The sequence below is a fragment of the Homarus americanus genome, unplaced genomic scaffold (genome assembly GCF_018991925.1).
Source record: "Homarus americanus isolate GMGI-L3 unplaced genomic scaffold, GMGI_Hamer_2.0 scaffold25889, whole genome shotgun sequence".
NCBI classification, from domain to species: Eukaryota; Metazoa; Arthropoda; class Malacostraca; order Decapoda; family Nephropidae; genus Homarus; species Homarus americanus.
The window spans coordinates 17044-41657 of NW_024736111.1; the positions used below are offsets into that span (position 1 = coordinate 17044).

Below are 24614 nucleotides of genomic sequence, written 5' to 3' on the forward strand. Positions count from 1 at the left end.
GACACCAAATACAAGTCGAGAAGTGATTAGCAGTCCGATATATTCATGTAGGACCATTATTTGACTTCATTGCGGCTACATTTGGGTAATTAGTCGGACCCCAGTACTTGGCTCTACACCGATGCTGCCTCGCTGGGGTTAACAGGCCTATTTCTTTGTTTATTTCACTATTTTTTTAACGATACAAACGTTAAGAGAAAATTGAACGGCTTAACGTATTAACAGTTTCTCTTGACTGTCCTGCCCACAAGCCTTGAGCACATGGTCCACTCGCCCCTAACATCATCAATAAACAAAAATATTAGTACGGACTAATGTAGTTACTGCTCGTTCATATTACTAAAGTTAAAGTAATTAATAACTGTCAATTGACGGAAAATAAAATAAATTCCATCAAGTGACACACCTATCACTGCACTTCACAAAATATAAGTACAGTATGTGCTGAACTAGGACTCATAACCCAGCGTGCACGACATGACACTCCAACAGTAAAGGTTTTATCTAAATAATACAATAATCTGGCTTACCTTCGCGCATTCTGCCGGAGTATTAACCTGGAAGAGGAACAGATTAAAGATTAGTTTAAATTCAACCAAGATATACGAATAATACGCCAGATGCAGACAGATAAATATTGAGCAGGGAGCAACACGTCCTCACCTCACAAGACAGACGCTGGGAAGACTCTACGCCTGCCCGGACGTGACGTCATAGCATTCAAAATATTAAGATTTTAAATAATTCTTTGGATGATTGTAAAGATCAGATTTTACTCAATATTTTTTTTAAATATTAGGAGTTCTATGTTTTGCCTATAACTGTTATATGTACAACAAAACATTCATGCGCATTTGGTTATCGATTATCTTGCCATGTTTTTATATATATGACTTATATCACTACATTAGTGGATATATCCCCGAATAAAAATTATTTAATCCTTCGATTTTTATATATCATGAAACCTATAGTTCAAAAAATAGTATGAATAAATTCATTAATTTATTATAAAATTGATGTTGACATTATTAGTATTGAGTATCGGGTAGTGTGGCCGGTGATGAGTGATGGTAAACATGTCAGACGCGGGAGGGCCCACCTATGCCAGCCTAACACAGGCCAACCCTACTATCATTAATGGGTTGGCTGATGGACCTTCAGACGGGTCACCAGGCGATGATGAACCACACGGACCACACGATGATGAACATGATGAACACGGTGGGGGTCCAAAGGCACGGCGGTCCAGACAATGCCAACACAAAATTTAGCAACAGTAATGCCAGCTCCCAGCCACCAACAGGCCGCTCCCGATGTTAAACCAGACACCATGGGGATGCTACTGTATCTGTGGATAGGAATACACTTATGGCAGTGCTACATTCCTGAAAAAATAATATGAAGGTAAGGTCTGTATTCATGTCCCGGCAGCAGAATGAGTTATCCCGGGTGGCTTTTGGTTAAACGACAACAATGAAACTTTCTTACCTCGAGAATCTTACAAAATTTATCGTTACTGTGGGTAGTTTCAACGGTAAGGTGTAGACAATAGCAGGTTAGGGTTATCTCGCACCCAAGATAAATCGTACCCAAACGAGTCGACTACGCACCAAGACAAAATCCCCGGGTCGGTTAAAATTTTCCTCGAGTTTTGAAAGAGTGTAAGGAACAGATTAGCGGACCCGCGTAAATATTTAAAAATAATTAGGCGAGCTGTGCCAGACTTGTGGAAACGAGCAAATGTAGTACCCATATTCAAAGGGACACAGAATCAGCGCCAAATTGGCCGATCAGTTTGACTTCGATGGGGAAATTTCTTGAATCAAATATAGCAAATAGCATCCGATCTCATTTAGAAAAAAAAATTAATCTATGACTCAACATGGATTTACAAAGGAAAAAATCTTATCTATCAAATCTGCTGACATTTTTAGGAATGTTTATGAGGTATTAGATAACGAAACGAAATACGATGTTATTCACTTATTTTAAAATGAAATGCAGTAGTAATAAGGATATAAAAGAACAAAAGTGAGAATATTACACATATACAGTATAATAAGTTATGGTATTAATACTCTGGATAGATTTGTTTAAAAAGTCACTAACACACGGAAACAAGACCATGAGTAACATAACGACTTGATTATATGGCCAATATTCACGCTCTTCTATACAGTGTATACAGTCTCTCTCGACTTACAATGGGGTCCAGTCCTGACGACCAGGTCATAAGTCAAAAGACGAAAAATATACATAGAAATTCTAAAGTGGGTGTCTTTTTCTTCTCAGCACCACAAAACTCTCACTTTTAAACTAGCCATTTTAAAGTGAATTACAAACGAAAATTTTGTCAATACACAAGCTTACTGACGTTGGGACTCAAAATACTTAATTTGACAAAATTATTTGGTACTTATCGAGGCTATATATATATATATATATATATATATATATATATATATATATATATATATATATATATATATATATATATATATACATATACATATATACAATCAGCTACCTCACCAGAAGGACTCGAACCTCCAGACCTACCATGGGGACTAGAACGCACCACCATTCCACAAGATAACCAAAAGTAGTTCTAGAACTATGCTACATTCACACAAAAGCCAGACCACAAGTTGATACGCGTGAACCTCCCATTTGGGAACTGCCCGGCTTCTTATGGGATGTCAGCAGCATTTCAATGAATCCAGCGCTATGAAACACCAGGCACCACAAGTCAAGAAGTCCTCCTCAAGTTAACCTAGAAAGCACAACTGCTCCAGCAGGTTGCTCGTTAACCAAACCATATTTCAATGTAATGGGGTACTGGTTCCAGCTCACCCAAATTGCCAAATTCAACAAAAAATGCAGAAAAGTACACTTACTTTGAGGTGTAGCTCAAGGCCCAAAAAAAAAAAAAAAAAAAAAACACCCCACAACATCACCCAATAAAATTTTAGTTCCTTGGACAAAACAAATCAACACTGCACTGCATTACATACTTCAATAAAAAAAAACAAAAACCAAAACAAAAACACAAAAAAACAAAAAACCAAAAAACCCCACAAAAACAGAGAGACTAACGCCTGTCTGTAGCAAGAACAGGCTGATGGCACCCTAAAACTAGTATTCTTTACCTTCAATTATGTTCAAAACTGTTAAATGACTAAAAAAGCAATATTAAACCTTAAAATTATTGAATAGTATAAACTTCTTGATATTACTAAAAATAGTAAGGAATTAAGCCCCAGAACCCATTAACTAACGGACTGATACTAAAGCTGGTGGACCGCCAAATGCAAACAAAAAAACATGTTGAAGTCGCTCAGAAAAAACAGCAGCAGTCCGTGCTTTTTAAAGATTAGTAGGGTCATTACCTAATACCTAAATCCCATTGTGGACTTGATCTCACCTCTGTATATATATATACCTTGTTTGTACTTCTCCTTAGTCTGTACTCACCCCTGAAGATGTGAATTACACGAAAGCGCTTTGGGAACTTCGTGTTTTCTTTCTTTCCTTGTGGTTATCAGCATATACCTGGATCACGCATCTACAGTGATTTATTTATATATATATATATATATATATATATTTATATTATCACTTTCATTTGATTTACATATATATATATATATATATATATATATATATATATATATATATATATATATATATATATATATATATATATATATATATATATATATATATATATATATATATATATATATATATATATATATATATATATATATATATATACAGTGCTCTCCCTCGCTTAACTTAACACCTCAGTTAACGTATTATAGAAATTTAACTGCCTTCCATAAGGATCTTCAATTCAGTTAACAAAAAAATTGATAACGAAGTTCTTACTTAACCCATCCTCAACATGTTTTCGCTAATTGACCGGCAACCAGCTTTAGTATCAGTCCGCCAATACATTACTATTTTAGCAAATAAAGAACACAAGAATGGAGGAAACTGCAGCTGGCCTATTAGCCCATACTGGCAGTCCTGCTACACTCAACCCTATTGCTCATATGAGCATCCAACCCAAGTTTGAAGCAATTCAGCTTATCTTATAATGATGATATTTGCAACTTGTTCCATTCATCCACTACCCTGTTTCAAACCATGCATACCTATTTCAGGCCTAAATCTAAATGTCTAATTTAAACCATTGTTACGAAGCTCGCCCTAGGGATAATTTGAGTACCTTGAAGCCATCCCCTTGTTAGCCCTCCCTTCCACTTATACACCCCATCAGGTCACCACGCTTCACGCTTCTCAAGGAGTGCAAAATAAGATGCTTTAACCTGTCTCATACCAAGTCCCAATGCCCGATTAGTCTTAATATTCTCCCTGAATTCTTTCCAAGGATTCTATGTCCATTCTAGTAACACGTGACCAGAACTGAACTCGCAATGCAGGTGCATCACAAGAGCAAAGATACAGCTAATATGATGACCCGCTAGTCTTGTAACTAACACTCTTTGTACGAAACCCGCAACTTTATTAGCCTTGTTACTTACAAAACACATTGCTTACTTGGCTTAAGGTCTCACTAACATTACTCCTAAATCTCTCTAGCCTAACTTCTACAGCATCACAGAAAACCATCTGGTATCGTTTCATATACATCTCCTATACTGAGTAACTTTACATTTGTCACGTTGAATTTCATCTGCCATTTTTCAGACCAATCAAAAAATTTATTAGATCTTCCTGTAGTTTTGCCAGTATCCCAGATTTGATAACACATCCTATTTTAGTGTCATCAGCAAATTTACTTATGTTGCTGTCCATGCTCTATATCTCAAATGTTCCTATGTATATAATAAACAATAATGGTCCAAGCACTGAGCCTTGGGGAACCCACTAGACGCTGCTCAAGAAGTTTATCCAGCTCAACAACTTAAAAGTTAATATTCGATTTTTAGTCATTTTAACAATATTGAACAAATACCTGCAAAGTGACTCAGTTTAATGCGCATCCAGCCTCTAACACAGCAAACAGAGTTAGCCCTCTCTGTTTTCAAGTGGAGGTAACATCTGCTTTGAGACTCTCTCAACTAAACGTTTTCAGTGTCCAAGCAAATTATTAATCATTTTGAAATATATTTACATATTGACAATATATAATGCAGCAGTGTTGATTTAAAGAAAATAATCTTGAATTACACACCAAGAGAGCTAAAATTTATGGATGAAATGGCTACCATTGGGTGACTACTCTCTCCCACCCCAATGCCCTTCTTCCTTCTCCTCCACCCCCATTCTAAACCCATCATCATCATCCAGAGCCTCTACACACACACCCCCAAAGCAAGTGAATCCTACCATTTTGCTGAATTTAGAAATTTTCGTGAGCTGGAACCAATCATCAAAAACCACATTGAAATAACGTAGTTCAAGCAATCTAACCAACCTCTGAACTGATTGAGTTCACACATATATATATATATATATATATATATATATATATACACATATATATATATATATATATATATATATATATATATATATATATACATATATATATATATATATATATATATATATTACATACATTATACATACATACACACACACACACACACACACACACACACACACAGCTCTCCCACTTCACGACGTTAGGGATCCAAATCCAGGTCGAGGTTGAAATGGTTGTGTCTAAAATATTTAAATAATGCATAGAAAATCTAAAATGAGTGTCTCATTTTCTTCTCAGCACCACAAAATCTCTCTTTAAAGCTTGCCAGCCATTTTAAAGTGAATTACAAACGAAAATTTTGTCTGTGTACTGACGTTGGGACTCGAAAATATGTAATTTGACAAAATTTTGTACGTGGAAGGCCATTTACACGCATCTGTATGAAGAGATTATTATTTACACGTAAATTCCATTATGTACACAACAAACAGCAGGGCGAGGTGCTGGGCGCGACATCAGACTCATGCTGATGACGTCAGAGACTGTGATTGGGCCACGCCTACCACCCATGCACCCCTCCGGCCAGATTGGTCTAGGCATCCTTCCACTCCACACTCTCCGCCTCACACAGTCTCACTGTCTCCACGATATTCACTGCACAGGAACCAGTGCTTTTTTTTTCTGTACAATGGCTTCCACTGACCCCACCACCCCGAGAGGCCCAAGCCATCATACCATTATAAAATTTAGATGTTATTTTTACTACAATGTACAGTATTGTGTTGGCGATAGCCAAAAAAGGTGAGTCTGGCGGTCGACCCAGTCTTTATTTCAATTAATCCCATAGGTTCTGTTATTTTATTTACGCTAGCTTTATACGCTGAACTCCATAGGTTTGATTAACCGCGTAAACCAGACTATGCTGTACAGCACAATCGTATAGGAAGAGCGTGAATATTGGGTGACACATAATCAAGTCGTTATGTTACTCATGGTCTTGTTTCCTGAGTGTTCGTTACTTTTAAACAAATCTATCCAGAGTATTAATAACATAACTAATTATACTGTATATGTGTGGCTAATATTCTCACTCTGTTCTTTTATATCCTTATTACTACTGCATTTTATTATTGACATTGACATGTCAGAAGAATAAATTCTAAACCACAGTGTGAAATATGTACTTGTAGTGCAATGTTTGTGTGATGGATTAACATTCTTTTGTAATGAGATGCAAACCATCTTAAAGCCTGAATTACATTTCCCTATTTCACTGCACTTCTACAAGATTTACATTATCTTTTTTTAATCATAGATAAAGCTAAAATGCATGGTATATGCTGTATATTAATAGGTATGGATTATATCTTGAATTGGGTGTAAGTAATCTTTAGGATTAACTTATCTCGTGAGTTGGGCAAGTTGTCTTGGATACGAGATGACCCAAACCCATTTTTAAGTACTCTATCCTACAATCATAAATTCCTTGTTAATGGGCAGGGCATGAAGGACAAGAGAAATTACGGGTAAAAACACATTAACACTGATATTGTGGCATTAAAATTTAGTCTCTATGTGCATTTGTGATGCCACATTTCATTTTCTTACCTTTTAAAGAGTCCGCAGCACAATTTCCTAGCCTCCGCTATTGTTTGTTGTGAACCTGCATAAATTCTGTAACATTAATCCTGATCCTTAAATAAAACAATTACGCATCTTTAAATTTACATTTTTAATACCGGTCTATTGTTCTTTTGTTTAGTTATTAAATGCATTCAGCCTTCTTTTCATATCATCTATATAGAACCAATAAATGATGTGAGTGTGTCATATTTTTGCTTTACAGGTTCTTTTGAACTGATTCCATTCTCTTTTAATTGTTTTGAATACAGTTAACCATCATCACAATTCTATTAACTGTCTCTTCACATTTATAATGCATCCAGGGGGGTGTACTCACATGAAACTGTGTTTTGAACTCATGGCGAAATGCTATAAGGATTATTAATATCGTGATTTATCAAACCTAGTTCTTGATGAATCTCAATTGATATCTTTCATTTTGACCATGGGTTAGTTAACACTACTTGCAAATGTTCAAAATGAGGAAGAGACTATATATATTACGAAAAATAACTTTCAATGTAATATACGATCCTACTTCGATTATGTCCACAGACGCCGCATCAATTAATCGGTGTTGTTTCAACTTGTCTGTCTCTAAAGGGACTTGGTTAGCTTAAACAAGAGTTAGTGTTGCTGATGTTTTGTTTATCTCGCTGAATCCATCTTCAAAAGACTTTCCTAAATGACAGCAAGCTGTTTCCACGAATTCTTCCTCACATAGCTGATGTATATAAACCTCAATACAGTATTAAGGTAGTTATTTAAGTTTCCATTTCTGTGTTTAATATCATGTTATTAGCATATTAGAAAACATAGAACCTAATAGAACCTCCCCTTAACAAACCCTGGGTATATTAGGTTAGTACAAACCAGGGTATGTTAGGTCAGGTTCTATGCATTGTCATTTCCATATTTGTATGTAACATCATGATATTAGTGTGTATTCTCTGTTTGATAATGCATAGAACCTAATATAACATGACCTAACATACCCAACCTATGGGTATGTTAGGTCAGGTTCTATGCATTGTCATTTCCATATTTGTATTTAACATCATGATATTAGTGTGTATTTCTGTTTGATAATGCCTAGAACCTAATAAAACATGACCCAACCTATGGGTATGTTAGGTCAGGTTCTATAAGGTTCTGTGGATTGTTGTTTCCATTTTTAGTTTAATATCATGATCTTGGTGTGGAGAAAAATTTAAACCAATTCACAATTCCATCTGGTGGTAGCCATTGTCTACACCTTTACCATTTCAACAATTGTAAAAACACTTTTCTTCTATGACATTTCCTACAAAATGACTTGTATGTGCCAGGGTTCTGTTTGGAGGTTTGATTAAGTCATACGAGCGTCAGAGAAAAAAATGTCTTAGAATTGTTTAAACTATTAATTGCAAAGATAAAATTCCTAAGATTCCGTGTTGTCCGAAAGCAAAAATTTCCAGTTGATAACTTTATGTGGTTGAAGGTACAGTATAATATTAGTCACGTGTAGATGATTAAGTTGTCAGCAACTGATTTGTAAATACAACACTACCTTCTCTTCTGTATAGGTACAAATATGCTTATCCTTGTGTCAATATTCTGTTCATTTTATCGTTCACTTAAAGGGAAAAAAGGATAAAAAATATACAGCGTAATGGTTACCTAAAGCATTAACTCTTAGACTATGATAGCTTAACTCTGAAGACAGTGACACACCATCCTGAGGACAGTGACACTTTTGGCTATTTTACATCGATCATTCTTTCATATCTAGGATGCATAATTTTAAAGTGCATTATGCAAGGTGTTATAAAGCCCTGTTCACCTGCAGTAATTAAAAATGCAGTAATACAAGTGCCTCTGTTAGCCAGAATTGAAATTTGCTCAGAAATTTTCTGGAAATTTCGAACTCTAAAAATCAGTCGTGAACCTGGAAAATTCAAGCTAATTCAAGGCTAAAATAATGCAGCATTTTGAAAATTGTGAAGCTTACCCCAGTTATTTTTTGCCGGGTCTGGGAGCAAATTCAAAAGGATGAAATAATCATAATTCTCAGAAATTCAGAATCTTTTCCCAGTACCGGTACATACCCAGAAAAATTCCAGGGTGAGGGATTTTCTACAGGTTTGAGAGATTCGTCTAGATTCCGGAAGAAGTCACTACCTATTATTCTGCTGGGATATCACTTGTAATTATTTACCTTTTTCTACTTAGGTAAATATTGTAAAATGGTTACAGTAAAGGTTGGAAGTGGATATCATTTCCAATATTTGTAATTAAGAAGAAGGTATATAACCATGTTGGTATAACAAGGAACAAACAGTATAGTGTTAATTATTACAGGACTTAACACACCTGTATATAAGTTCTTGGGTACAACTGTTTTAAAGTTAGACTAGAGTGTTGTTCATGTGTTTGTCTTTAATGATATTTATTTAGTTGTCATTTAGAGTGTTTCATGGGTAAAGTAGACACTCTGCATTGCCTTCAGGTGTTCAGTGATTAGTAATGGTGGTCCTCCATTCTAAATGTTTTTAGGCTGTCTTTACTACTTCTTCCATATTATGTATCTCATCTGTCATCTTAATTTAAATTCATCCAGCCCCATATCGTCCCGCCCCTCATACCCAATTTTTTCCACTAATATTGCCTCCATCATCACATACCAATAATTATTATTTTCTTTTGCCATGACTAACAGAGATCTGAGGACCTCCTGAGGCAAGAGGCTTTTTTATGAGGCGTAGAAGTCAAAGCAAGGTATTGGTGGTGATGCTGAGGTGTCAAGTGTTCTGTCTGCCTATAAGAGTGAGAGACCCAGCAGAGTATGAGGATGCTACAAGGGTCTTAAGCCTTTATTGAGAAGAGTTTGAGATTGCTTATAAGGTACAGTATATTTCTGTGTACAGTTCTTTTATAATGTTGGTACATGTTAATAGTACAGCATGTCCTAATTTACGGACCTCGATTACACTGGGGAACAAAATTCAACTTTTTGTCAGTTGCATTTTGAGACCTGTTTCTGGGTAAATAAGAGGTCACTGATTTCAAATATGGGTTTTTTTCTATCAGGTCTAGTTTTGGGCTGGTGAGTTACTATTTCTATATATAGTTAGACTACCATATACTACTGCTAAAAATCTAAGCAACACAGAGGAATTACCAAACACGTGAATTAATTTTAATTACTTTTTATTTACGACAAGCATATTTTGGATTCATCAGTTGCTTTTGTGAACTATGCCAGATTTATTCAGGCACAAACTTGCGTTTAATGGACTGTCTTGAATATCGCTCTCAGTGCAGTCTGCTGAATGCTCCAGCAATAGTCCACATCATGTGAATGTCCCAGCGACCTTGATACCTGTCTTCCATGACTTTGATATCCTGGTGAAAGCGTTCACCTTGCTCATCACTCCGCCCCCAAGTTTCAGTTCAAGATGACTGTTCAGGAAATGCATCTTAATGCTCATGTTGCAACCTAACACGGACTTTCCATCAAAGATTCAACGAGCTTTTTATAGTCCTCTGATTTCTGTTTAGAAGTTCCTTACAACGAATGCTCCCATGCATTTCTCTCAACATCAGTCATGGATGGGTGAAGGCTTGGTCTTTAATCCGTCTCAATTTGGGGCCGTCGAAAATACCTGCTTTGAGGTTTTTCTAGCGTTAAAAGGGAACACTTCCACAGAATACTTAAAACAGTCACTGTCAGTCTCAGCTTGATGTGAAGGGCGGAAAACATTTTTCACGTTCACTAAGGTTCATAAATGATGTTCTTTTCCAACATTGAGGCTTTCCCTAACTGGCCATTCCTTCTGAATCCAGCGTCTGTCTTTGGCTCTGCTGTCCCAGGGCAGATAAAGCAGGAATTTGTATACCCACGCTGTCCTAGCAAAAAATTGACCATTTTTAGATCAACACAGATGATCCATTTGTGTTCTTCATATTTGAGTAGCTCCAAAACCGTTTTGATGTGTTCATATTTTCTTTCAGGTGTACTGAGTGTCCTATGGGTATTCCCAAAGATGTTTATATATAATAAACACCAGACTCAGCAGAGCTATCTATAAAGAAGGCGCCACTTTTCGGATCATAACCTGGAGCTCCCATCAGCGGTGACTAATCCAGAAATATCACAACAGTAAGGCTGATCAAATTTAGAATCAAAGAACTGAAGTTCTTTGAAAAGAATGTTATTTCAGCAAGTTTTATCTTTTAACCGTGACAACAATTCTGACAGCTTTTTAAGAAGAATCTCGAACTAAGTCATTTCTGCTTGGCTAAATGTTTGGTTCTGTTGATATGCCTCAAAATCTAAGTCACTATTTCTGTTAGTTGACTCTCTGTGACTCAGTGTCATATTCATCCAGATTCAGGATTGAGTGAAGATAGGAGCAACATCATCTGAATAGAACACAGGCCTGATTGCTGAATCTAGACCTCGATCTGCACAAACGAATGCCATTTTCAGAATCTGTGACCTCAAATCTACAGAATCAAGTCAGAACTCTCATGCAACCCAGTGTTCCCCAGTGTTATCACCGGATGACACCCTGGATGCCAAAATGTCTAATGGTAGTTTTAAAGTACAGAGTAGCTGGCATTTTTGCGGCCGGGACAGGGAGCCATTACGTTCTAGAAACAGTATTCTGTGCTGTTATTAATAAAGCACTGGGTGGACTTGAGGGTAGACTCAACATTTTTAAAGCATTTGTTTCTGATTATTTGTGAGTGGATTTTCCATTATTATTTATTTGTATGTGTTTTGTGTGTGTGTGTGTGTGTGTAGACACCATTGGGATCAGCGTCAACAATTCTGCTCCCAACTATACACCGCCCTTCAGGATTTATTGAACAGTCTCCAAAACTGGGCCACCAACAACCATGTCACCATCAACCATACCAAGACCATGGTTATGCACATCAACCTCTCCTCCGACATTGTCCCACCTCCTTCCATTACCTAGGTCCCGAACACACTCCAGGTTTGTAGATTCCACAGGCTCCTTGCGTCCACCATAGACAACAAACTAAATTGGAAACCACACGTCAGTGAAGCTGTCAAAGCCTCCAGTTTCCGTCTCCACCTCTCCTCCGACTCAGTCCCTCGGAGTTCCTGCACACGAGCTCCTCAGTGTATACACAACATTCATACTTCCCAAGCTCACCTATGCCTCCCACCTGGTCTTCCTCCTGCCACACAACGTAAACACCTAGAAAAAAGTGCAAAAGAGGGCATGCAAGATTATTCTCTCCCTTCCTACTCCACATATCAAGCGCTCCAACACACTGACCCTTTTCGACTCTCACTGACCATCACCACGACCTCATGCAAATTTGGTAGAAGCTTCTACACCATCTGACACCGCTCCTACTACCACCTGACATCCCCTGTCCAAAATTGCTGTTCGACACCCAACCGCATCCAGCCCATTCGTCACCGAAACTGATCGCTATAAGAACAGCCCAGTCCCAACCATTGTAAAAATTATCAATAACATGTAATAAATCAGTGTATTCACTCGGTAAACACTGCTCCTTACACTGTCACTATGTTGAAATGAACTGTAGTTTGATCCCCATCTAGTTATTATATGTCTTATTTGTGTCATTTATGTTACTTGTATATTATTTGTTATTACATTCCAAATATGTTATATTTTCAGCCTTCTGGCAAGCTCTCAATAAACCCGTTAATTATTATTATTATTATTATTATTATTATTATTATATATACTATACAGGTAAACTAAATAATTGTGCTAAGGGCAAACACATAAAAGGAATATACATTTTCTTTGTCACAAGTAACACCCCACCCACCTCGGTCGAAAATGGTATTACGTGGTTGGCGATCCGCAGCCATTTTGAGAACCTAACCCGTGAATTTGAAGGGCATGCTGTATATGCTTCCAGACACTTTATTTGTAGTACACTACACACTAAAAAAACTAATCGTCTATAAAGACATCTTCAATTTAATTGATAGATCTTAATTGCGCAATCACATATCTTTTCATACTAAGACAACAGTTCCCTAATTCAGTTATGAAAATTTTCGTCCCATGCTTCAGCTTACTGTCACGTCACGATAAAAACTCAAGTTACAATTTGTGTTCACTATTTTCGTGATTTTGTCCTAAATAATAATGAAATGTAACATAATAAAAAAATTTATTTCACAAACATAATATTTATTCCAGCATGAAGTATCAGGTACTATACCCAGTCTTGACATGTATTTAGAACTGGTTTTTAATGGTCATGAGGAGGTGGCCAAATCATTCCTACAGAAAATGGGTAATGTGCAAGAACACTGCTATCGTGAGGACATTCCAAACTCTCTCTAGTAACTACAGGACCATATGACAGGATACCAGATTATGGATAACTTCCGGTGAGTGCAGATGTGTTCATTAGCTACTTCAGTTTGAATTAGTTTCCACCTTTTATCTTTTAATTCTGTTGTCACCATTTCTTCATGTAGTAGTTACATACTCCTCCAAATACCAGACTAATTCATGCAAGCACTATCCCTTATTGATAGGTTCTCATCATATATATAAAAAAATAATGATAGATAAATTTTCAACTATTATGGTAGTGAGTATGTATAATACAGGCTACTGTATATAGAAATTCAGCCTGCCTTAATTCTGGGGCTTCAGTACTTGCAGTTCTTAATGTTATCCTGGCATAAAGGTGGCGATGTAGAACAGAGATGATGGCCACAGATCTATATTTATTGTGATATGATACTGTACTGTACAGGGGGATAAGAATTTGGATGCATTACTTATACCAGTACTCTGTTGTTTTCCCCAGGTCGAACCAATTCACAGTGAGATGTCCCGTGATACTTATTCCATTTAAAGCGATACTTGACAGAATTTGGCGGAGGACCAGTGCCTCTCGCATTATTCACGACAGATTGTACCTGGACGTGTATGAAGGTGTTCTCGAACCCGAACACAGGTGTTGGCAACTGCTGGAGCACAAGAGGAGGCACCAAAGCAAGGTAAATGAAATGTTATTTTTTGTGTGTGGACAGATGAAAACAGGGTTTATCTCAATATATCTTGAGCTGTGCTGGCTTTTGAACCAACTCTGGGATTAGGACTGAAACCCATATTCATTCCTGGTTCAGCGGAGAGTAGCTGCTATGTAGTGATTTATACTGATCTGTGCAGCAGTATAAATTGTTGCTGGACAAGTCAAACCCCCAGAACAAAGCAGAATCTTCCAGGAGATCTTCTATGTGTAGTTGGAGAAATCTCATGAGTCACTTGTTTTGTTTCATTAGTTATAAAAATATGATCTTGTGCTTAGTCCGCCATGTTGACAAGAACAGCCTTTTGAATGTTGTAAATTTTTTTGTATTGGGTTCAGATCTCTTGTATACATTTAGTTCACATTGTTGGAGGGCAGGGGGCGGCTGGTGGTGCAGGGTAGGGGCCATACTTCTGCACTGTAATGCACTCACCCCATTTTAACATTGTACCTTTGTTTTTCTTCAGTTAATAAAACCAAGATATTTTATGGTCTGCTCAAGGAACCAGAACTGCCTAACCTCCCAATGGAAGAGGAAGAAGGAGAGGAAGAAGGATAAACAAGAAGAAGAAAGCCAAGATGCACTTCAAAGAGCAAGAAGAATGACCCAAATGCTCCACCCAGCAACAGAATACCATTGCCAGAACTGTAAGTCTTTTAACAGTGCAAATAATTTGGTTTTATTTAAGTTGAGTTTATTGTTTGCTGTATCTGATAGTTCTACAATCTTCATTGTTCTTTCCATTAACTTTTAAATAGAGAATGTAAGCCAAATAAGTTGATAAAGTTGTCTGGTATGAGTTCTGTCGTATTTAAGTGGTTTTGTTCTTTGATGAGATCCTCTGAGGGGCAGTAAGGTGCATAGAATTGAGTTAGAAGTGCCCAGTAATCCTTAAAATAGTAGGGAGCCAGGTTTGATTTCTTATTTCATCAAAGCCATCATCAGACAGAAAATGTCCACCACATGATGCTAAGGAGTCTCATGGAAACCTGGTGAGAAGTTTATATGCCTCTGAGTGCAGTGTCAGATAACAATTCTATGTATTTACCCCACATCTAGTGACAGTGTCTGCAGCTTGAATAGTAGATGATACATTATTGATTTGTAAGAGTTTTGAAGTTTGTTATGACAAGAGTTAAATGTTGCTCACCAAAACATTTTAGCAGCTGCTCTCTAGTGTGCAGTAAAGGATCAGTTTGTTTGGGGGTTCAATGTGGAGAAGTGTTAGGAAAAGTATCTATTCTAAGTAGTCCAGTGTCTGTTCTCTAACATAGGCCATATCTTCAAACTTTCAGGCGTGAGATTACTACTTGGAAAAGGCCAAAGCTTTCAGGGATGCACTGAAGAGAGTGGTGCTAAGTAAGGACACACTTCCATCAATATGTTTTTACACCTTTTTGAATGCTTCAGGGAAGTAAGTAGCTTATTGCTTATGTTAAGATTAAGATGAGGGTTAGATCACATGATGAAAAATTATATTTGTACAAGTGTGTTTTAAGACACACTTATGTTACTCTCGGGATCTTGAATTGCTGTTTTGCATTTACATGCAGTATAGATAGATATAAGTATATTTTGTATTAGTATATTATAAGATAGCAGGAGTGTAATAGCATTGAGGTTAATGCATTAATTATTGAGTTAAAGAACATAAAATATAACCCCACTAGCCACCCCAAACAGGAACACTATCTTTAGAAAGTATCACATGTTTCTTCATTTAGACCAGCGGTTCCCAACCTCAGGTGTGACCCAAACCAAGGTCATGGGTGTCCTCAATAGTACTTATCATAAAGTCAAACAAATTTTTGCTTAACATTCAAGCTATATAATATATTATATGCCTGAGGGTCATGACACCGTGTTGTTGGGAAATTTGGGGTCACAGCAAAAGGTTGAGGAACCACTTATTTAGACCAACAAAATTTAGAGAACTTTGCCAGTGATGTTAAGGGTATCAAATAACTTACTAAAAGATGATGACTTTGTAATAGTAATCTGTTACAACAACTCCTAGTTTAAGCTGCTCAATTTCACTTCACTTGCTATGACTTAACAGAAAATACTTAAGTTTCTATCAAACTTAGCATAAATGTGGGGGGTGAAAGGACATTTGTGAGTACTGTACAGTGGTCCCTCGGTTAACAAACGGTTCGATTAACGAAATTTTGGTTAATGAATTAGCTCATAAGGATTTTCAGTTTGATTAACCAACAAAACTTCGCGAAATCCTTACGACAAACACGTTTTGTTGTCGCTCAGCTGATCGGCTTGTCGCCAATGCAGTATTGGTTCTATATTTGTTTACATTCATTTCAGTGGAGTAAATATCAAGAAAGTTGGTCACTTGAATATTTCTGCATTTTTATATTAATTTTTGGTCATTCTGAAATTTAGTTAACATATTGATAATATATAACAGTAGTACAGGAACATTTTTGTGTGCCCTTCAGCTGATTGAATCACCAACAGCTTCTCAGTTTAACTTGGTTTACAGTGGAGTGAAACTCGATTTTTTGGTCTCTTGAATATTTTTGCATTTTATTAAAATTATTGGTCATTCTGAAATTTTGTTAACATATTGATAATATACAGTGCAGAAATTATTATGAAACACACGAATATGGCATGTCATCATCAACTGCCTTTACAATCAGCTGTTTGATATGTAAACAAAGCTGCTGTGTCGACATACACACCTCATAGTAAGTTAAAATATAGTATTCTATTGTTTTTATTTATTATTGTACATTATACTGTACAGTACAGTACTGTATTTAGTTTATATTTAATGTTTTGTTAATTCTATTATCGGTATACAGTACTTTGTATGTATTCTTTTTCTGCGGTTGGAACCAATTACCTTATACAGTACCCCATTGAATTAATAGATTCGGTCAACGAAATTATTGGTTAACGAGCGACTGTGGAACATTGTGTTAGATTAACGAGGACCACTGTACAGTAGGCTCTCGCCAATAATGACTTCCACAATAACGTTTTTCGACAATAACGGTAAGTTACAATAGATACCCATTTTCGTTAATAACGTCTGGATTCTCTTGAATAACGGAAATTTGGGAAGCGTCGAGCGCATCAATGATAGCATTTGTTTGCCGCCATGTTGATGGCGTAGTTGTCCACTCTGCCTCTCACTCACTGTCACACACGCTCAGTGGAATACAGCGCTATCCCACGTGTGAGATTTTCCCACTATAACCGGTGGTTGTTAGGGTCGGTGATCAATAATGGCTTCCGCATTTTTGCCTGTGGGGGCTACGGGAGGTGGTGGAAGTGATTTACCACCTGAATGACTGGGAATTTAAAGTGAGAAATTGAACTGTCCTGAGTCTACAGTGCGAAATATTAAGAGGAACTTAGAGGAGAAAGAAGTATTGGCTGGCTAAAATATTTGGTAGTGATGGAAATGCGAGGCGAGCTATGAATGATAAAGACAAAGAAACAGGTTGTTGGTGATAACAGAGCATTTTCTTGTGAAATGGTTAGCTTGTAGAATGAAAGACAGTGCAAGTGTTAGTGGCCCTCAGATCCGGAACAATCATCACACCAAGCACCTCAAAAACTAAGTGTTATATTACTCAAAGTCTTTATTTTGATGATTGAATAGCAATTTTTTATTTCAGCTAACAAAAAGTGTTAAGAGGGCTTCAAGGGAGGGTGAAATTCTGTAGCGGCACCAATAAACCTCTTTATTTATCGTCACACAAATAACGTTGCTAATAACGTTTTTCAGGCACCTATTAAACGTTAGAGAGAGCGCATTGTATTTCCAATTTTAATGATACAGTCGACCCTTGTTAATTCGACCCCTTTAATCCGATTTTGATAAATCGGACGAAATCTTTACTGTCCATATCAAATTTCTGGTTCTGGGATTGTCTCAGTTGCAATTGGGGTTGCAATTTCAAATTCTGTGTCACTACTAAGGAATAACAAAGCCTCTGGTGCACTCTAAGATTAAGAGAAAACGATCGACCGCGCCCTGAAGTGAGAGAGAAACGACTCCTATGACGGGCACTCAAATAAACATACACATAGCTGTATAATGCAATATTAACCCCTAAATCGTTAATTCGACAATCGCCAAACGGACACCCTTCCCTATTAGTCCGCTTTTAACGAGGGTCGACTGTAATATGTAAAGTGGCGTCTGCTTGGTCCCCACACACACACACACATTACATCAAGCAAATGATTTGATATACAGTATCTTATAAAAAATTTCATCAAAGCAGAGCATAGAAAGACAATTTTGCTTATATGTTATTGTTGGTTAGATGTAAAAGGCTAACTGGTGAACACTAATGAGGGACTCAAGTTGCTGTACAATACATCTTGTTTACCTGAGATCTTGTTTCAGCATCACATCAGTGGATATATCTGATGACTCCAGCATGTTAGCTTACTGTACATCAGACTCACAAGCTGCAGAGCATCACGCCCAGTAAACTACGATGTATGAAGTCTGCTGAGCAGCTGAATGACATTGACAAAGATGCTGGTATGACTTCTAATGAAAATTTGAGGCTCAGTTTTTAGTGTATGACAAATAACACGTTGATATTTGGGGAATAATTTGCATAAACTATAATTGTCATCATCCGTACAACCATTTTCATGCTTACCTACATTAGCTGTGATTACTTGATGGCAGGTCTCCATGCTGTAGTCTTTAACTCTAATGTCATTTTCACAACTTTTCCCATGTCAGTCTTGGCCTACCCTTATATACAGTATTAAGAACACTTCCTTGTAGATGATGTTCTTGTACTAATGATGGACGATAGAACAGCGGAACCAGTTCGCATTCCTTGGGCATTCAGGACCAGTGTATGCCTGCTGCTTCAGCCCTGACCAACCTGCTGCTCACAGGTGGAGAGGATGGCACAAGTAGTGTTCCTAAGTATTTTTTCATTGTTTGTTTATTTTTTTAAGATGTTGCTTTTAAACATGCTATGTTAAAGATAGAATTTGCTTTTTAAGGTTATGAATGGAGGATTGATCCTATAATAATGTTTTGTTACCAAGCTGGTATAGTGCATCCTTCCTACACTTTAGTGTGGAGTGAGTAGGATCTTGGGTATTGTTTTTGGTTTAGCTTCTATAACCTGTGAAAACTAATGCTGGGTTTGGAGCAATGTCTGTTTACACACAGATAATAGAGAAAGTAATATGAAGTGAGAACATGTTGTGAATTGCATATTTGTATTTCTCTGTGATTGCATTGAAAAGGGGCAACATTTTGGGAAAGTGAATCTCTAGTTTCAATAGGATTGTTTTCATAGATGATAGAGATCGGCTGACTTACTTGTGAATATTGTGATAATGTCTCTTCTACGAGAAGATACATATTAGTAGATATATAACTGAATTTCTGGATCCAGGAATGTTTTTATATTTTCTGTTAAATTTATTTATTTTTATTTTTTCAGTTCGTTTATGGAGTATGCAGACATGGACGTGTCTGGTTGTCTATAAAGGTCATGTGTTTGCTGTATGGGATGTTAGTTTCTCCTTATGGCTACTACTTTGTCTCGGGCCATGATCGAACTGGTAGATTATGGGCAACAGACCATCATCAGCCTCTTCTAATATTTGCTGGACATTTCTCTGATGTTGATGTAAGTTGATTTAGTCCCTTTTTTATATTAAGAATGGATAAAATTATACTACTGTATTTATACACATTTGTTTTATAGTTAGGTAGCAAGTTTTAATCACTGAAAGGTAGTGTGAATTGTAAAATTCTTTGTTATAAAAGAGCTTCATTACAAGAGGATTTGTTCACGGGTTTCTGTGTGTGTGCCAAATTCTTGTGACTTAGAACCTATGAAGTATAACATACTGAAGTTCTGTTAGTTTTGCAATTTATGTTGTTCTTTTAATATTTAGTACTGTATTATTCTTTTTCACAGGTTGTACAATTCCACCCTAATAGCAATTATGTAGCATCAGGTCCAGTGATCGCAGCATCAGACTTTGGGATTGCCAAGTGGAAATTGTGTGAGAGTTCTCACAGGTCATAAGGTAAGTTTTCATCACGTTGTTCACAGTTATCATAGTAATTTTCCCCAAGACATAATGGAGTGCAGCAGATGTTGAAGGATGGGGTTATTGGGAGGTTGGGAGAGAAAGAAGTATTGCCTTACCTACAGACTCATATCTTTTGTCTGAATTTCCATAACAGGAGAACTGACCTTGAATGAATCACCTTCATTCTTGGATAAATCACTGTCTTCTTGTTTAACTCCAGTCAGTGTTTCCAACAGAGCTTGTAGAGGGATTGACTCATCTTTGATCCAAGGACAGTCTACTTGGTTTACAACTTTGGAATGTTTCACCAGGCTTTATTCTTTTATCAGATCCTACCAGATGCATCTAGTCATATTCCTATAACTGTGCCAATTGTCCTACCTAGTTATGTTGCCTAGTAGTACTGTACATCAAAGTTAATATCATAAATTTATTTATTTTTCACAGGATGTTATTGATACTTTGGCATTTTCTCCATGTGGGCTTTCCTGGCATCTGCTGGTGGGGATAAGCGATTTGGTATGGGATATGTCTCATGGCCACCTTATTGCAGAAATGGCATCACACACATCAACAATTTATACTATTGCCTTTCAAGAGACTGTAATATTCTTGCATCGGGTAAGTTTGTTTACCTCTCAGTCCTACAGAGTAAATATTTGGGGCTTTGTAGTACAGCATCATATAAAATGCTAGTACAGTTTGCAACCACTTTGTGTAAAAAATAATGGAGGCGAGTAGCTTGGATATTTCTGATTGTAATAAGTTATTTTTGTTATGATAGTACAGTATTGGCTTATTATTACAGTAGAATAAATTTTTATAAAGAATATTTTGGTTGCTTTGATTGGGACCACAATGCCACATGGAGTCTACAAACAAGAACCCAAAGATATTAGAATACGTAACTGTACATGTGTAAATACTGGGCTGGCACACTACCATACAATTGGTTTATGCTTACACATCTGATCATATAGTATTAAAAAATTTTCTTTTCCATAATTTTGCATTCTTGGCAGGTAGTTCAGACAAGGTGGTCAGTACAGTGGTCCCTCGGTTAATGAGCACAATCCGTTCTAGAAGGTTGCTCGTTAACGACTATTGTTTCAATGGGTTTTGGGTAATTGGTTCAGCTCACGAAAATTGCCTAAATTCAACAAAAAGGTAGAAAAGTACACTTACTTTGAGGTGTGTATGTAGAAGGCTCCTGGATGATGATGGGAATTAGAATGGGGTGGAGGAGAAGGGAGAAGAGAAGGCATTGGGGAGGAAGAAGTCACCCATGGTGCCATTTCACCCATAAAATTTTAGTTCTCTTGGTATAATTCAAGATTATTTTCTTTACATCAACACTGCACTGCATTATATATTGTCAATATGTAAAATAAATTTCAAAATGACCAATAGTTTGCTTGGAAACACAGAAAAAAGCATTTAGTTGAAGAGTCTCAAGCAAGATGTTACCTCCACTGAAAAAACACAAAGACTGACACCTGTATGGTGTGTTGAGAGCTGGATGGTGTGCATAAAACTAGTTTCATTACCTTCAATTATGTTCAATAATTGTTAAAATGACAAAATATTTAATATTAAATTTTTAAAATTATTGAATGGTATAAACTTCTTGATATTTGCTAAAATGGTAAGGAATTTAAGCCCTAAAACCGATTACTGTATTGGCGGACTAATACTACAGCTGGTGGACCGCCAAATGCAAGCAACGTGTTCTGGTGGAAACAAAGAAACTCATATCGAGATTGCTCGTTAACGAAGTCAAGAATCTTATGGAAGGTAACTCGTTAACCGAGGGACCACTGTATTGCACAACTCTGTTTTAGCGAGATGGTTCTGTTGCTTTGTCATTTTAGATAGAGATGTATCTGACAATGTTGTTATTCAACAGGTGGAATGGACAACTGTGTTAAACTGTGGGATTTCAGTGTGTTCTTGAAGATAATCATGAAGATGATATAAATGTGTCCAACAACCCAGACATCAAACGCTGTAATGAGTCTCTGCTGTGGCACTTTTCCGACAAAAATACCCCAGTGCTTGCAACACACTTTACAAGAAGAAATGTGCTACTGGCTGCTGGACGTTCGAAGGCTAAAACATTAAAAGTAATGATAGGTATATACTGCTATATATTTTACATATTTTTTACTTGTGATCAAGAAAAGCTTCAGACCATAATAAGTACAACAATCTCTCTCAGTATAGATGTGTGATGTTCTTTTTGGTTCATATTTATTAATTTACATTTATACTTCAAATACTGTCTTCTCATGTTCAGAACTTGTGGATTTACTTCATTTGAAGACTTCAGATTCCAAGGCAAGAAACAAGTAATTCTGTAAAGTTATGTTTTGTGATTAATGTTTAGAGCCATAATTAACACTTCAATTATTCAGTGTATTTTTCTTAGGGAGCTGTTCTTAAATTTGAATATTCTGTTCCAAAATTTCTAAATTGTAATACTGTATTCAATATGGAAATTAACACTTACAGACATTTTATAATTACAGTCATTGCATATGGTAATTGTTATGCTCTGTATTATACAATAGACTTTCAATATTCGCAGGGGTTAGAGTCTCGAAAAAATTTCACGAATGTGAAACTTCAGGGGTTATGTTCCTGCTATAATTTAACATGAGGGAAATGGTAAATGTTTAGAACAATTATTTAAATAAACACTGCTTGTAAATAATAATAGAAAGTAATATATTTTTTATTTATCTTTAATTATCATGATTTGAGGTATTGTGAGTGACAAGTGCTAAAATTTACGTTCAGAAAGCATGCATCAAGATTTAAAAATATAAATAGCCATCCATAATGATATAAAACAGTATTCTTTTAACCTTCCACACATTTTTCTCTTACAAGATAAGCCTGATGCACTAAGCTGAACACTGTATAACTATTAAAAATTTTAAAAGCATGAACATTTATTTGATATTGATAGTTTATTCAGCCAGAATACAGATAGTCAATCGAAAATCATAATATTAACATGGCTGAGCCAGTTGAGAGCCTGAGCTCTTATAGGCAAAAACTTTCAGAAGCATCACCACTCTTATACTGTATGTGTAACACAGACTGAGCGTAAAAATAGCGAATTAGTCATTAAACATTTACTTTAATCCAGACAAACTCTTTTTTCTTGCTGTAATCACCATTAAATTCTCAATAATTTTTCATTAGTAGTGAAGATTCCATACAGTCTGGTGCAGAGCTAAGTCATTTCAGATACTGTACAGTATGCCAAGCTGTTTTCATTACTAGTGCTGGAGGGGCAACCCGTAAAATCTTTAAAAAATTTAATTATATTTCAGGATGTTTTCATATTCTACAGGAGCAGTAATTGTATAAAGGAGTAAAGTAAATGGATAAAGGATATTATTCACAGGTACAGCTCGTCAGATATCTTAGCATACGTACAGCTCACTCAACTGTAATTCAGTGATTAAAACTAATCTTTTGTAATAAATAAAACTATATATTAATTTAATAATTTTATTATTTATAATAGGTACTTTTAACTGTACAAGATTGCCGCCTGACTTTGGAGTTCAGAGTACACACAAACATGATCAGTTGTACCTGGATGCCACATCATCAACAAGCAGGGATTGAGCAACTCCAGGTACAACTGAGCAAAGCAAATATGACGTCCAATCAAATTTGACCCTTACAGTATATCAATATGATAACCGAAGTTTTAATAAAGGAAAATAAAACTCAAACTTAATAGGTAAGGTCTATGGTTACTGGTGTTGCCATATATTAATGGGTTAAATGCCTCACAATGGCTCACACGGGTATCATGAACTACAATCTGACCATCACAAGCCAGAAGAGCATATGCTTTTTCTCAGTAAGCTGCTAAAATTATATACTTTAAATAGCACTGTATATGACGAAAATAATAACTACATATCTAATAAAATACTGAGGGCTCTTAGAAAATATTTTACGGTAAAAACATGACTGCAATTTTTTGTTTTTTGTTTTTTGATCGGCACACCACAGACGGGCATTTTCATTCATTACAGCACATATTTAATTGGCCATTAGCATCATCAAGTACCAGGATGCAAAGGGGCACAAGTAGCAACTGGATTAGATTTGGGCAGTAGCAAAAAAAAATAAATAAATAAAATAAAACAAAACCAACCATGATATGCAGCGATATGGTATTTCAAGACCAGTGACAACAAGCTTATCCAAACTTATTCCACTGAGTTACACCAATAACCTGTGTTCAAATCACAGCACACTTGACTTGCGAGGCATCCACTACTGGTTGCCAAACTCTATGTCTAGCTACCCAAATCTAATCTTGACTACTTAGACAGTTAACAAAAAAGAAAGAGGAAAAATAGAAAAAAATACGAGTGACATAGAAATTCTTCCCAC

The 24614-nt window shown here is 36.4% G+C and overlaps 1 pseudogene; it reads left to right on the forward strand.

The window, feature by feature from the left end:
• The first annotated feature begins 1079 nt into the window (after positions 1–1079).
• On the forward strand, positions 1080–23831 carry LOC121871961 (annotated as a pseudogene).
• Positions 23832–24614: the final 783 nt, after the last annotated feature.